This window comes from Mauremys reevesii, linkage group 3, assembly GCF_016161935.1.
Source record: "Mauremys reevesii isolate NIE-2019 linkage group 3, ASM1616193v1, whole genome shotgun sequence".
Taxonomy (NCBI): domain Eukaryota; kingdom Metazoa; phylum Chordata; order Testudines; family Geoemydidae; genus Mauremys; species Mauremys reevesii.
Window position 1 is genome coordinate 107773269 of NC_052625.1, and position 14280 is coordinate 107787548.

At 40.7% G+C, this 14280-nt stretch overlaps 1 protein-coding gene across 1 annotated transcript in view; it reads left to right on the forward strand.

Annotated features, from left to right (window-relative positions):
* MAP7 (microtubule associated protein 7) overlaps positions 1 to 14280 on the forward strand; it is a 181578-nt gene that overhangs the window by 3636 nt on the left and 163662 nt on the right. The gene's annotated exons all lie outside the window — the stretch shown is intronic.

Genomic DNA, 14280 nt, shown 5'->3' on the forward strand with positions numbered 1-14280 from the left:
AAGGGCTGATGGGGTCATAGTGCCCTTTACTGTTAAGCAGATGGGCTGCTGAACTTTGGGAGTTGTTTCTGGGTAAATGGCTTCATTCCTAGATATGAGTTGCTATAACTGAGCACGAAGTTGAAGAAGATGTGGCTCACCATGGCCAGGTGTGGGACTGGTAAAGTGGGGCACAGTCTTCTGGCTTCAAGTGTTCATTTGAAAAAAAAAATGGTTGCCATAGGTATTTGGGCATCTAATAGCATTAAGAAATCCCAAAGGAACCTAATGCTGCAGACCAGCATATCAGACTGAGAGGAGAGCTCCTCAATAGTGGGGGATGTCAAAGATGACATTTTCAGAAGCACCTCCCTCTGCTTGCCAGCATCCACCTCATTTTTGTCTGGGTTCTGCTTAGCCAGCTGCTGTTTAATCAGGTGCTAATTTTGGCTGCACGTTGATAGAGAATGGTACTCCTTATGGCTGAGGCAAATGAGATGCTATTGGAATTATGTTTAAATCTTTGATCTTGCAGTGAAAATGTTTTAAGATGTGACTGCTTTATTCTAACATGTCCTGTCTTCTGTAAAAAACTATAAATGCCTATTGTTAATTTGGATAAGTGTTCCCTGCTAGCTTGGTAAAGGAAACCATTTATACTTTCCTTCTGTTAAGCTTGGTGAGAAGTCTAGTCTGTTATTTATGCTGTTACAGTGTGAGAAAAATATTGTGATTTAATTTGGTATGATAGTTCAGTTTAAGACTATTTTTAAACATATACTGTCCTATTATTAAGGTATTTTGGAAAAAAAAAGTACAGTGGATGCATTCCTAAAATGTACCCGATTCTGTATGGTTTCTTCCTAGGCTTCATTTATTTGCTTGTTAAAGTATTTTGATAAGTTGTGTTATAACACTCTTGGATTTACATTCTATTTTGGGAATCTGATTTTCCCTTCTCTTTGCACAGTTAAATCCTATTTACTGTAATACGAGATACTCTGCTCCTACTACTGTAATAGGAGATACTCTGCATTGAGGGGAACACTGAACCCCTTAATACATCGTATAGGATTGTGACACTCTCCTCAGGGCATCCAGAATTGTAAGCCAGTGTGTTAGAGTGAGCTTTGCTGGAGATCAGACTGTGTGTCAGCTCCAATCCACATCACATCTCCAGCAAAATCCTGGAGACTCTGCAAGTCTTAACTTTGCTTGCAGGTAACAACCAGTGAACCCCAGTTCTGAGTTTGCCAGAGTCCAGACCCTCTCACTGTCCACTCATAAAAATTATTAAGTTTGGTACCTCCCAAGAGATACACCAGCCTGCTGGTTTCTCTGCGGACTTGCTCTTTACTTCAATATAACAGCTCTGACATGGTTCTTAGTAAAACAAAGAATAAGTTTATTAATAAAGAACAGATTTTAGTGATACTAAGGAAGAGAAAAAGAGATGGGTATAGTTACTTACAAAACAAAACATGTTTTCTAGTGTCCTAACCTACCTTCTTTGCCTAAACTGCTTTCTCACTTAAATCAAGCTACCACATCTTCAGCCGTTCTGGCAGGAGGATCCAGCATTCACAGATTCAGAGGGTGCTGTCTCCTATATCCCCTTAGTGATGGGTCACTAAAATGTATTTTTGCTCCCTTTATATTTCCCAAAGTCCGTAGTCTTTGTCTCAAGAGCCAGGAAGACCTCTTGGGGGCCAGAGTTCGCAGTGTCCCCCGGTGTGCTCACCAAGATATTTCTGCTGCTGCTTGTTAGCTTGAATGCTTTGTTTACCTTGTATGTAAATGTACTTTCACTGTTTATCAAGTCTGCCCTCAAAACATATTTTAGGAAGATATTTCCAGCACACATACATAATTCTTTACACACCATACATCATACAATGATACTGATGAGCAGCATGTCACAAGTTTTTATAAGATACCTTACTCAATACATTTTTATACAGTAGTACAATAATATCATATACAAATAGTTGATTTAATTGCTTATTCCTTGGGGTTCAGACCCCATGTTTTCCCCATGGGGTGTTTGGATTCTGATTGTCACAGGTAGTATAAGAATCTGAATGAAAACTTTTTTTTTTTTGGTGCTAGCTGTTCCTCTCAGTGAAGTATCACTTGATCTGTATCCAAGCTTTTCATTCTTTCACCACTAGGAGGATCTCATGCACTTCCCCTGTGGAGGGTCTGTAGGAGTCCAGAATATTGGTATGTAATTATTCACAAAAATAATTCAGATGAGGCTTTTCATGTGTGTGTTCTTTAATCTTGCACCAGAGGTGTGAAGACTAAATCCAGCCCAATAGAGCGAAAGGTTGCTGAAGTGATTTACAAACCTAATCACCAAAAGCAATGCAGCATGAATATGGTGCCTTAGTATTAATGTAGGACAGATTTGATACAGCAAAAATATTTTAAACTTTGAAACTAAACGGTCATTTTCTATGAAGAGTGATTATGCAGAAGAGATTACACTTTTTTTCCTCTCCCCCACTCTTTTTAGTTTTGTAAATGTATTTATTTTTAAATGTGTCAACTATATCCCCATTATGAGGGCTTCCTACCATTTCATTTGGGAACTAAATCAAGTTACTGTCATTTTTTCCTTCACGTAAGGCATGGTTTGTTGATTTATCTGGATAGGGCTTTTTGATGAAGAGTTTTGACTTGAGCTCATTTCTACTCAAAACAGTGGATCAAACTACACCGAACTTTGAAATTTTGGCATTCAGATCTGACTCCAAACTACTCCTGTTTACAATGGGCTGAACCAAAACTCTAGCTCTGAATGCTTTAACATTGAGCTTCAGGTTCATCTGCAATTCATGTGTATTATTTTCTATAGCTGCTTATGTGACATGGCTCTTTTGTATAATACATTCTGGATTAAATGTAATAGAGATTTTTTTTAACTGGATCTAAGGAACCTTGCTCCCCTCCCCCCCACCTTTTTTTTTTTTTTTTTTTTTTGGAAGGTGGACAACTCAGTTCATTAGTGTCTTCTCTTGGTCAGTAATTGTATATGCAAGGACCATCCACTGGGGAAAAGTATGAGACCATTTTAGATATATATTGTATAATGCAGGGCGTGCTACTATTCATGTTCTCCCTCTTACCACAGTTTTCTTTTCAACTAGGGTTTAAAAGCTCTGCAGTTCATGAAAAATAATATCTGTGTCAGGTGAGACATGGACAGTTGGTTTGTGTACTTCCTTCCTTCAATGCTAGTATAGAAAGAGAACTTCGTTAACGTAACTGAAGCTCCAGGCATACCGTCTGTATTGATGAATACCTCCATTTTCAATGTGAAACTATGATTTTTTTATTTCAAGAAATAATTTATAGTTTGCAGTAATTTCAGAGTACCTTGGGCTGACATTTTAATATAATTTATATATTTCTGATTTGTTGCTGAAAGTGTAATTAAATCTGATCATTGTAATAACTGCCTCAATTAAGCAGGCACGACGTGATCTTTAAACAACATGTTTTCCTTCCCACTTGAAAAATATGAATGAAAGTGAATCCAAAATGCAAGCCCAAACGTGTAGTTAGAACAGTGGTGGGCAACCTGTGGTCTGGGGGCCGCACGCAGCCCATTAGTGGCTGCGGTTCGCAGTTCATGGCCAATGGGAGCTGCGGGCGGCCGTGCCTGCAGACTGTCAATGTAAACACTGTCTTGTTGCCCTCCAGTGGATTACCCTGACGGGCCACAAGTTGCCCACCACTGAGTTAGAGCTTAAATAACAGTACTCCTTGCACACCCTCATCTTCTCCAGGGAAGAGAAATTGTCAGAATCCTTGTCCTTTATAAAGCTAGAGAACCAACCTCCTAGGAGAATTTGAAAAAAGAGGTTGCATGCACACACACTGTCTATTTAGGGGTGAAAAATGATAGGACCCAAAGATGCATTTGTCAAATTCACTAAGAGCTCAATCCCACAAACACATGCCAACTCTAGCAATTTTATTGCAAGTCTTGTGATGTTTGGTGTTTTCCTTAAAGCCCTAGCTCCTTGAGTCATGTTATTACAGGAGAATCCCAGCTCTCATTAAAAATAAAGTAAGTTTCCAGACCACATGGTTGTGGGGAAAAGCTTGAAAACATGAATCCCAAAGTCTCCAATACCAGAAGGCAAACACAACCCCAAATGTATTTTTAAAGCTAATCTCATGCTTTTGGGGGGCCTGGTTTATGTTTTGTGAATGCTGTGGGTTGACAATGCTGGGGGGGTACTCACAGGAGTAGTCCTGTTTTCTATATGTGACTGTTCACCTGAGTAAAGTTATTGAAATGCACAAGTAGTCTCAGGGTTGGTGCTTAAGTTTGTTAGCCACGGTGAGAGTTATGAGGAAAGGAAGACGTAGTCATCAGCGTTTTACCTCCAGATATTTCTTTTTTTTTTTTAAACTACGTGTCCTATCCTGAGAAATGCTGCCACCTACCCAACAGCTCTGATTGGCTTAAAGGGTTTCTCTCTAATTATTAATGCACTAGGAAGTCAACTGCTGAGTTGGTGATAGCAATGAACAGAAAGCTAAGTCATTCATAGGATTTCATTTATATGATCTTATCTGTGTGGTAATGTGATGGAGAAACTTTAATTTGATTTTGGCACATTAAGATTCCTTCTGAAGTGTGTTCTCATTTCTATAAAAGGGCTTGGTACACGTAGTTATTTTCAAAGTGTTTTGCAAAGGTTTAATCCACTATGAAGTAGGTAGGTCAACATTATCCTCATTTTACAGCTGGGGGAACTGGGGTAGAAGAGGTTAATTGCAGTGCCCAAGGTAATGGAGGGAAGTGGTGTTAGTGCCAGGATTAGTGGTAGTAATAATAATTTATTTCAGGCTTGCAGCCCCATTCTCAATCCACATGCTAGTGCTGCTTTCTTTACTGAACCAAGACAGCGCTCTTTGAAGTCAATATAAGGACTTCCATTGATGTCAGTGGGAGCTGAATCAGGCCCTGTATGAATAAAAATGATTTGACTAACAGTAATCTAATATATATATTTTATTGTTAATGTTACACATTGGTTTCATTGATTTTTTTTTTAAGTTTGTTTAATCACAGCATTGTATACTATGTATACTTCAGTTTAAAACAAATGATTAACTTGATGTACAAGAACAAGGGATAATAATCTAGTACTCAGTGTCCTTGAATTCTGTGATTATTCTCTGGGGCCCACTGATCACAGATTCCTGCTGCTTAAATTCATATGTATTTTGCACTGGTGTATGCGTAAGGAGTCAGAATGAGGTGTAGGGCTTGTTTTTTTTTTCTGTTTTGACCTTTTTTGTCCGTCCACTTGAACTGTGCACTGCGCCAGGTTTAACCCCCTTGAAACAGAATAGTCAATTCTAGACTTCTAGTTTGTTATTGCTAGCACCTTTCTAATTTTGGAGGTGAAAAGCCTGCTTTGTTATTACTTAGGTTGGAATAGCACCTAAAACGTTTATGGTCCTTGCCTCTAATAACTTACAGCCAGAAACAGATGGGTAAAGTAAAGGAATAAATATACAATCAGACTGATCAGGATGATGATAGTTCTTTATATTCTTGTATGTAAATATTTGCTCTAACTGCTGGACCCATTTATTTTAAAAATAAATATCATTGGCAATATTTTATGTACTGTGGTTCAAGCCTATAGGTTAATATTGACAATTTACAGTATAAACTGTATCCAGAGTCTTATTTATTAGAAAAGAGATGTTAGGACAAGAAATAAGAATTAATAAGTATTATTTCAATCCCAACAAAGAAGAGCTGAGTCTCATTCTCTTTCTCGTTCTGGGTTTGCTTTCTAAAGAAACACACTATTTTTCTTTAAACTCTACTATCCCATTAATTGTCCTCCTCTCCCCCAAATACATATTTTTAGTGGATGTTAGATCATTTATTCCAATTTAAATGAATGACAGTGTTCTCTGATTCTTCAATTAAAATATTCTAATTCAAAGAATGGAGACTTAGTTAATGAAACTGCTGTATTTTCAGGGCTTTGACTTTCAGAAGTGAGTTAACTTATTGCTTATTTAAATCTATTCAGAGCACATCTGAACTCTTGTCAGTAGTATTCCCGTTAGTCAAAAAGATGGAAGTTTTCCTTCTCACTCATTAGTATTTTATCACCACTGGTTACTGCAAGACAGAATTTCTTGAGTGGAGCAGTGGCATGTGGTTTTAATAGAAAAATACCATTGATTCCTATCAGCTGTTTATACTTAATACCAAAGTTGTTTAAATTAAGTTAATATTGTTACATATACTGTTGCATCATTATAATTGTTGTTTTATATTACAGCAGTGCCTAGAGACCCTTATCAGGATGCTAGGCACTTCAAAAACCTATTGTAGCACATGGTTCTTTCTTCTGATTTTATGACAATATATAACAAGTACAGTAACTCCTCACTTAACTCTGTAGTTATGCTCCTGAAAAATGCGACTTTAAGTGAAACAATGTTAAGCGAATCCAGTTTCCCCATAAGAATGAATGTAAATGGGGTGGGTGAGGTTCCAGGGAATTTTTTTTTTTTTGCCGTACAATACTATAGTTGTGAGGTGCCCCCACCTTACCCCACACAGGCACAGCACACTGGCACTGGAGATGAAGCAGGCAAGGAGGCTGAAGGTGCTGTAGGCTAGGAGAAGCATGTTGCGTAGCGGCAGCTTCCCCTATTCTGCAAGCACCAGGGGTGGGGGTGGGGCTCAACCCTCGGCCTGCCCATGCCCCCCTTTCCTCCAATCCCCCCTTTAACCTGCCTCTTCTTCCCCCTCTTGCTCTGCATGCCCCATCCTCACTCGTCCCCCCCTTCCTCTCCTGCCTGTGGCAATCAGCTGGCTTGCAGCATTCAGGAGGGAGGAGCGAGGATATGGCTCACAGGCTCCCCCTCCCTCCCCTGTCTCCTGAATGCTGCAAGCCAGCTGATTGCCGTGGGCGGGAGGGAGGGGGGAGGCACGCAGCCTCCCCCCTCCCACCTACCCATGGCAATCAGCTGGTTTGCGGCATTGGGGAGGCAGGGGGAGCCTGTATGCTGAGTCCTTGCTCCTCCCCACTCACTCCTGAATGGCACAAGCCAGCTGATTGCCGCGGGGGGTGGGGGGGAGGGTAAGGTGCTGATCTGCAGGGTCTGCCGGCAGATGGGAGGTGCTGTGGAGGGGGAGGCGTAGGGGAGCTGACGCGGGGGCTGCCAGCTGTGGACAAAGCAGGCAGCCAAACAACGTTATAGCGAAGCATTGCACAACTTTAAACGGAGCATGTTCTGTAATGGAGCAGGGACGTAAGACCAAAACAACGTTAAGCGAGAGGACGTTGAATGGGGAGTTACTGTAGATTTAATAAGCAAGAGGAAGGAGAAGGAAAACAAGGGTAACAATGATAAGATTGTGATTGCATCGACAACCTAGTAAAGAGCTTTATTAAATCAGACTTATCAGTAATATTTGATTGAGATAATGCTCTACTTCTACTATTTCCAATTTGTAAAAATATTTTAATTTTGTTAAGTGTCTTCACTATTAGGGCTACTTGTGCTGTGTTGTAGGCTAATGGCGTTATGAATAGGAATATAGTACATCAATTTGAATTGAGTACAGTTTGTGAATTTGTTACGTTAAGCCCTGTCAACACTACAGCTTTTACATGAGTATGTAACAAGTTAGTGACATGGTTGACTGTAAACATGTTTAATGTCAATGTACAACATGGTTAATGCTGTGAGTGAAAATGTTAGACAGTTGTTTTCCCTTACAGTCAGTCTGTGCTGGCAGATGGTTGTCTTCTTAAAGCAATTTTGGTGTATTGTTTTTGCAGTGTAAAATTGGAACCCTTAACCATACCTGTAACTAGTTTGGCTGGTCCTCCTACATCCCGATTCTCTGTGGAATAGGACACGCCAGACTGTCTTGCTCCCTGTTCTGTTTTGGATGTTTCTAGGCTCTTTATCCCTGTTTAAGGCACTATGGGATAGATGTCCAGATTTTCCCAAAATGGACCACAGAATTCCTTTGTAGGATACCTTTTATTGGATAGGTGTAGGAATGAAGAGGAGTCCAGAGTCTGGGAATTTCCAGTGATACTCTGGATGATAGGATCTAGATTCCAGTTTTGCCTATGTAGGTGGATGACATTATCTTGTTTTCGACGTGTTCTGCACTGACTAACCCTGCCTTGAGTCTGATGATTTTAAATCAATCCCCGAAGGGAAAGGGAAGGTCTGTAATCTTTGTCTGCTTGCTGTATTTTTTTTTAAGAAGGCAATACTTTAATATACTTCTTGGCAATTGACATAAGAAAAGATGCACACCAGAGATGACCGATGTGAAATTGATCTAAAAAAGGTATGCCTGTGATGATCTTCTAATGGGGTTCTCACTGAATGGAGGGTGTAGTGGTGCAGATTGGCTGCCCACAGACCTGGATGGGGAGGAGCCCCTCATTGAACCCTGGTGGGTGGAGCTAGACCATGCTCAACCCTCCCACCAGAAGTCAGTGGGCAGGGCTGGAAGTACAAAAGGCGTGCCGGAGAGCTCTGTTGGGAGGCAGCCACCGGAGGAGTCAGACACCTCCTGTGAGCTCCCGAGCTGGGAGGTCTCTGCTGACCCCGAGGGAGCTGAGGACTGGCCAGAACTGCCAGGGCCATTTACAGACCCAAGAATGGAGGAGCTGCAAGCCCTGACAGAGGCCTTCTTCCCCGACAACCAGGACGACCCTCTACAGAGCCAGGTGCACCCGGAGGGAAAGTTGGGAAGTGGTGCAGGGGTAGCCGACCTGAGTCTGGCCGCAACGCTGACAGCAAGCAAGTCAGCGTGTTACGGTCAGGATCCCCACTGACCCAGTGGCAGACTGCTCTGCCACTGCTAGGGCCCTGGGCTGGGATGCAGTGGAGTGGGTAGGCCTGCGCTGCCCCCCCACCCCCATCTGTGGGTGGCGTCTCCCCCTCTCTTAGGGGAGAAGTCTGGGCTTGTCGGTCCTCCGCCAGAGCTAGGAGGCCTGACTGTTTGCTGCCCAGACTGAGTGCAGGCCTGAGCCCGGGACTCTTTGCTGTCCCGCCCTGACCAGGAACGGGGGCTCCATAACTGTGTGTGTTGTTCAGCCCTGATCGCAGGCCCAAGCTCATGTCTCCCGTCGCCCCGCTGATTCCCCATGTCAGATGACCCCCAGAGATGTAGTGGGGCGGATTGGCTGCCCACAGACCTGGAGGGGGAGGAGCTCCCCCCCACCCCCATGGACTACACTGGGAAAAAATCTGCCCACGCTTAAGACCCAGCTCTCTTCCAGTAGAGTCCTCAGAGTTCTTCTGTTCATTGTACCAGAAAGACATTACAAGCAGTTTGCCCTTTTTTACCCCTCCCATAGTATTTTTACTCTGTTGTTCTAATAAAGTTCTAAAATGTAATGATCTTGTGTTCATTTGGTTTGACTGCTCTAAGTCCAGGCTGATATACATGGGAGGAACATTAAATGCTAAACACACACATTCTTCAGTTAGTTTGTCTTCAAAGCGCTACTGGATTGATATTTCCTCTTGTAAAGGAATTGTATTATTGTAGAAGGGAAATTTATTCCTACAGGGGAAGCAGTGATATCTGAGCAGTAGACTGACCTGCAGTGGCACTTGCCATGCATCATTACATAACATTTGACAACTTTCTTTAGAGAGGGCACAATCCTGCAAACACTTTGTATGCTGCCTGCTCAATTCCTTTGGTGGGATTCTCTTGAAGTGGAAGGGTGCATCTTTACTAGGAAAAAAAGTTTGTTCTTACCATGTGATAGCTAACACGTAACTAACGAGATAAAATCCCTGTGAAAGCAAGGCAATTGGTAGCTTTCACACAAGTTAGTAAGTCAAGTTAGACCAGTGGTTCTCAGCCAGGGGTATGTGTATGCAGAAGCCTTCCTGCAGGGTGAGGGAGGGTGTACATCAACTCATTTAGATATTTGCCTAGTTTTACAACAGGCTACAGAAAAAGCACTAGCAAAGTCAGTACAAACTAAAATTTCATACAGACAATTACTTGTTTATACTGCTCTATATACTATACACTGAAATATAAGTATAATATTTATATTCAAATTGATTTATTTTATAATTACATGGTAAAAATGAGAAAGTCAGCAATTGTTCCGTAATAGTGTGCTGGGACACTTTTTTGTATTTTCAATATCTGATTTTGTAAGCAAGTAGTTTAAGTGACTTGAAACTTGAGGGTACACAAGACAAATCAGATTCCTGAAAGGGATAGCATAGTCTGGAAAGGTTGAGAACCACCGAGTTAGACTCTGGAGGAACTCAGGGCTTACTAAGACTTGCTAATTCAATTGGAAACTGCAAAGTACCTTCTTTTCACTAGGATTTTACCTCATGTTAGTTACAACTGTGTTAGTTATCACATGGTAGGAACACAACTTTTTTCCTAGTGAAGACCAGCCATAGGTTCCAAGTGGGAAGATTCCTTTGCAAGGATGGAGCCATAGTTTGTGAACATTTTCAGTGATTCATGTGGTGAGCATGACTGGTTGTTTTTTTGTTTTGTTTTGTTTTTTTTAAACCATAATCTAGTTGCTATCTTGTATTTACTTAAAACCCAGTTCTGTATAGGAAAGGAGACAGGGTGTTCTTTTTAATCCAGCAAGCACTTTATCTCAATACACGTCTATCATTTTTCTGCAAGAGGCTCACTACTTGAGTAGTAATTCACTACTTTTGAATATTACTAATAATCAAAATATGGATCAATTTTTCAAATATATGTAGTCTGTTACATTTCTGTTTTTAAAGTTGTACCATGTCTTCTCATCTCTCTCACTTTACAATCTCCATTACCTAAAAATGGCTTAAGCAATTGTTTGGAGAAAATATTTATATGTTCTGTTGTTGACTTAGGTCCCTATCCAGCAGTCAGTCACACACAAGCTTAACTTGAAGCATGTGAGTAGTGCCATTGGAATCAGTCAGATTACTCCCATGTGTAAAGTTAAGCACATGAGCAGCTGATTGCAGTGGCTTGCACCTGGATATCTAATGCTCCAATCCTGCAAATTTAAAAATCAAGGTATTGAGCACAGATGCATGGAGTGTTATTACACAAACAATGATTAACACTCCGAGCATATAAGTATTTTCATCTCCTAGCATACCGTTTAATTATCCTGTATTCTGTTTCACTTGCTTCCTATGAGTGTTACACATCAAGCAATATACGAGGTAGGCAATTACCAGATTCCACAGGCATAGAATTTTTGCAATCAATAGAAAGTAGGCATGCGAAGTTATCCATACATTTTCTCATGAAAGAAAGTTACTTTTAGCAAAGAATTGATACAGATACATATTCCCAGGCAAGTCTGGGCTAAAATCTACTGGGTTTACTTATTACTAAAGGAGTCCAATCCAAGTTATTAAATGGTCTGTTTTAAGCAATCGCAGTACTGTATTTTAATTGAGTGTATTTTATAGTGTTATCAGGAAGAGAAAGGGAAAAGAGCACAAAGTTATTGAATGTATTTGATTGTACAGTACACTTTAATTACCGGTATTAAAATGTTGTAGTTCTGTTTGTATAACATAAACAAGTGGTCTCTACTTCTAGCCAGAGAATTTTTTCATTTCTGGATTTATCATTTAGAGCATTTGCATGATATTTTAGTTTTTCATTGTTGTTTGCATTACAGTAGCATGTAGAGACTGCAAGTGAGATTGGGACCTCATTGGGCTAGGCATTCCCAAACATGTAGTGGCAGACAGTTTTTACCACAAAGAGCTTGGAGGGGAAACAGAAGTACAGAGAGATGAGGTAGCCTGCACATGGTCACACATCAGGTCAATGGCAGTGTGGAAATAGAGCCCAGGTCTCTTTACTTCCAGTCCAGTGCTCTCTCCACTAGAACATATTGCTTCCCCAAATAATGATCATTCTCCGTTTAATAACTATTTAAGCATATTAAATGCACTTACGTGTGAGTTAAATATGTATGAAAGATGTCCTCCTCAACCTGAAGTGTGATATCCTTTCTTTTATCCACCATAGCAGTAACACATGAGAAGTAACAGTGCCAACTTCCCCATCTGTCATCCCTGTGGGCCAGTCTTCCTGATTCGAGGGGACCACCTGTAAGATTGAAATTGTACTTAAGTTTACATGGCCCATTCAATCATTAGTGTATTTGCTGAAACTCCCAACACATTTTTTTCATTTTTAAATTCATGGTTTAAATAGAACAGGTATTGTAGGTGACCATTTGATAGTTTGTTTTAAAATATCTGCAAAATGGAACTGTTAAAAGGAGTTTAGTTTTATTAAAATATATATTTGTAAACATGAAAGGAAGTGAAATGATATTATTAGCCAAACAGTCATATAGTATAAGCACTTTTCATATGCGCTTTAAATTCTTCTGTTGTTTTGGAAACAGAGCCTAGCTACTTGTGAAAACTATGAATGGTACACAAGAGGTTAAACACATTCTAATTCATGTGGGTGTGTACCCACAATTGCATACATCTTTGTTGTAGTAAACATGGACAGGGTTTTAGCAACTGAAATTTATTTCCAGTTTCTCTTTCCCAATACAAAGTAGCAGCCTGAATAAACACTGGAAGGCAAATTGCTGAGGTAGGAACAACTTGTGTCAAAGTGGCTTGTTTATTTGTTAGTTCTACCTTTGGCCAAAACCTTTTAATACAAACCACCTTCTACCTTATTATACAAATGTCATCAGTCTCTAACTTCCATGATATTCCAGATAAGCTGGGATAGTGCCAAGAGCAAGGGCCCTGGTCAAGAGGAAATACGGGGGTCAGGCAAGCGAGATAATAGACCTGGCTCAAAGCCTGTGCTTTTGTGAATACCTCACTGTTTCTCTTTGGTACCTTTTTTCTCTTGCTCAGATACAGAGCATGGATGCTCTAGGACTACCCTTTCTGAGCTGTTAATGCTATGCCTCATCATCCCCCAGTTTTTCCATGTTAAGTGACATGACTAATGTGTGTGAGAACAGAGCTGTCGCCTCCTGCTGACCTCAGGAAGAATGGCAGACAAGGTATATTATACTGCTATTTCCAGGCAACCAGTTTGGATGTGCAGTTTACAGGTAACTCAAATAACCTTAACTTTGCCCCATTTTTTCCACAAAACCTATAGATCAGACACGCTTTCACCTGCATATCTCATATCGTCTGCATTGGCAAGATGAGCTCCATATTGCTATTGTATTGTCCTCTAACATTTACACTGCTGTGTATTTGCCATCTACATATGGGCAGCGGTAGCGGGGGGGGGGGGAAACGGGACATTTTAGACCAGGTGTATGAAATTTCTGATTCTGAAATTTAGATGTGAAAAGAACATCTAGCAACTTCTGCGAGTACAAATCATTTTTTTAGGATTTGGTTGACACTATTAACTTTTAAATATTTGGTGTGGCAACTGTGCTCTTAGCTTGAGGTTGAGAAATAGTGGATGTGTTAAAGGAGGCTAAGCTTACCTGCAAAACCAGCTGTTCAGGACTTTGCATATCACAACGATCATTGGATTCTGTGCAAAAACAGTTTAAAAAATTAGAAGATTGCAAAAGTGTGAGCAAATCCTCCATTGTGGATGGTGAATAAGAATCCAGAATCACTATGTTAACTTTGGCATCGTGATGGGGAAAACTTAGCTGGTTACAATTGATTGTAATTTGGCCTTTCTGCAGAACTGATTGTAGTTCATTAATGATCTCTTTGCTGTAAAACGGACATTGCAATAGGGAATATTCACTGTACGTTCAGCTTAAGCAACCTTTTCTTTGCCCACATTGTCTGCACACAAAAAAATGTGTACACTAACTTAAGTTATTCATGTTTGGAAAATGTAACACTTGCCAGTAATCCTGGGTGTATGTACTCTTATTGCAAAAGGTATGCAATACTTGTGAAGGTGTTAAGTGAAAAACTCATGATGTTTGAGTTTTGGTTAGGCTGGGGACTGTAAACTTGAATAAACAGAACAGCTGGTAAAATGCAGGCTCATGCCTGCAGCCTTTTAGGCTTCTCTTCGCTCAATACTCATCTGCTTGTACAAGCAGAACTCCATCCTCCTACCGCCCTGCGCAGAGCGAAGGAGCAGCCCAGTCGACTAGGTGGTTACAGCTCTTTACACTGTAACCCTTTGCGCTAAGCATGCAGGAGCAAGCATTCCGGCAGGCTGCTTTCTGCAGCTGAGGAGACAACATTCATAGACTTCCTTTGATTAGGATATGTCACTGTTGTCAGGGCAACTGTTAACGG